Source organism: Papio anubis, unplaced genomic scaffold, assembly GCF_008728515.1.
Source record: "Papio anubis isolate 15944 unplaced genomic scaffold, Panubis1.0 scaffold4831, whole genome shotgun sequence".
Taxonomy (NCBI): domain Eukaryota; kingdom Metazoa; phylum Chordata; class Mammalia; order Primates; family Cercopithecidae; genus Papio; species Papio anubis.
The window spans coordinates 1-1,809 of record NW_022165027.1 but is presented as its reverse complement, the minus strand read 5'-3'; the positions used below and the strand labels follow the sequence as shown (position 1 = coordinate 1,809).

The 1,809-nt window shown below is 46.7% G+C and overlaps 1 long non-coding RNA gene across 1 annotated transcript; it reads right to left on the bottom strand.

Annotated features, from left to right (window-relative positions):
- Positions 1-1,497, bottom strand: LOC116273246. The gene is made up of 3 exons (XR_004181662.1): positions 1,067-1,497; positions 556-579; positions 1-249 (listed from the first exon to the last, which is right to left on the bottom strand). It is a non-coding gene; the product is annotated as an uncharacterized LOC116273246 (long non-coding RNA).
- Between the last annotated feature and the right edge of the window lie 312 nt (positions 1,498-1,809).

Below are 1,809 nucleotides of genomic sequence, written 5' to 3'. Positions count from 1 at the left end.
TAAAGGGAAGCACAAAAGTTGAATATGAGGCGCTGCCATCAAGGCTGTGGGGCTTCAGGCCAAGAACAGGAGCTGAGGAAGCCACGAGGGAGGACATTTTCTGCAGTTGCTGAACCAGTAGCAAGCAGGTCCTGAGAAAGCTCTCCCTTGTGGAAGAATAAGAGCCAAGCGGGAAAGCTTTCCATCCTGCAAAGCTGGGGTAGAAGATTTTTCCTTGAATGTGGTCATCTGCACTTCAGCTCAGGAGTCCTGCAGAGACAGAGGAAAGTGTTGTTTTCAGACCTGGCTCTACTAACAGCTTCTTTTCCCCTCTTTCAAGAACTCAGATGAGAGCACTGCAGGAAGAAGAAAAACAAGTTCCTAAGTCTCCCCGAGCCAATACTCCTGCAGATCACAGGCCTTTTCTAAGTGGAGAGGAGGAGTTTTGGTGTAAATTGCCTGATCAGGAATTTAGATCCAAAGTCTTTCCTACTATTTCTGTCCCATGGCTTATCACCTCCAGCATCATTCTAGGAAAACCGAATCTGTTTCTAAAAGAGGATTAAAAGGTATTACCTGTTGGTTGAAGTCCAGAGTGTCCTGGGAAAAAGAGAAAAAGATATACACTTAAAAGATATGGAAGCAAATCTGGCCTCCATCACAATGTCCCAGCCCCAGATCTCCCACCTGAGATTTCTCTACCACCACAACCCACACCAACCAGGGCAGAGAGGAGCAGAAACAGACCATGTGACCCATGAAGCATGAAGTGTCTGTCACAGGATCCAGTGTAATTGCATTAGCCTTAGTGGCTCTTCCTTAATTTGTTCCAGGATCTAGAACCAAAGGATCCCTACTCGTTAATCTTTCTCTCATCTCTGCAGGCCACAAGCTATTATGGCTATTATGCTTTGACATAGAAACCATGCACTGATGATTTCTGGATTAGCAGGACATTGGAGGTCATTTGGGGAAAGAAAGGCTTTATCCAGGGCCACTCATATACTGAAAACTAACCTCAGCAAAGCCATATTTCCTCCTCCAGAAAAGCCTATGGACAGAGAGCCAGCTACCAAAGGCTCCTCACCTTTCTGATTCCTGAAGTAGATGAACAGCCCGGCCCCAAGGAAGAGCAGGCCCAGCACAAAGCCCCCGACTCCACTCAGCATCTTGCTCTGTGCAGATTCAGACCGTGCTCCTGAGAGAGGAAGCCAGGTTTAGTGATGTTTATTCCAAACTGAACCTCTTTAATTGAGACTCTAAGATTCAGAGCTTTGAAAATGGGGAAGAAGGCTGCCCTGTAAGAACTAAAATAACTAGCCATTTCTGGAGAAAAAAAAGGTTTTCAAATCACACTGAACAGTTACAAGTTCAGGCATCAAACTCATTCAAATATTACAGCCTTGATGTAAGGCACGACTTCAACATCTGATCCACAGAAAGCCTGAGTCTCAATGAGGTTAAGTAGTTTGTCTAGAGTGACAGAGCTAATAAAAGGCAGAGCTGAGACTGGACTTCTCTCATGTCAGGAAGACCTCTACAGTTCTCCTCTTCTCAGATCACAACAACCAACTCAGGTCAACGGCACCAGAAACACAGTCTCAGACCCAGGGCAGGGCCTGGAGCCCAGGGAGAGCGGGTGACCCTGACCTGTGACATCATGGGGAGGTTCAAAACAGGGACGGCCTCTCCTTCCTGCCAGGAATGACTGCTTCCCCAGAGGATACAGGTGTTTCTAGAAACTATTACAGGGCTATCCCCAGTGAACCATGCTGATGGAGATGAGAACATGGAGCAAATGAAAATAGGATGTGGGAGAGGAGAAACCTG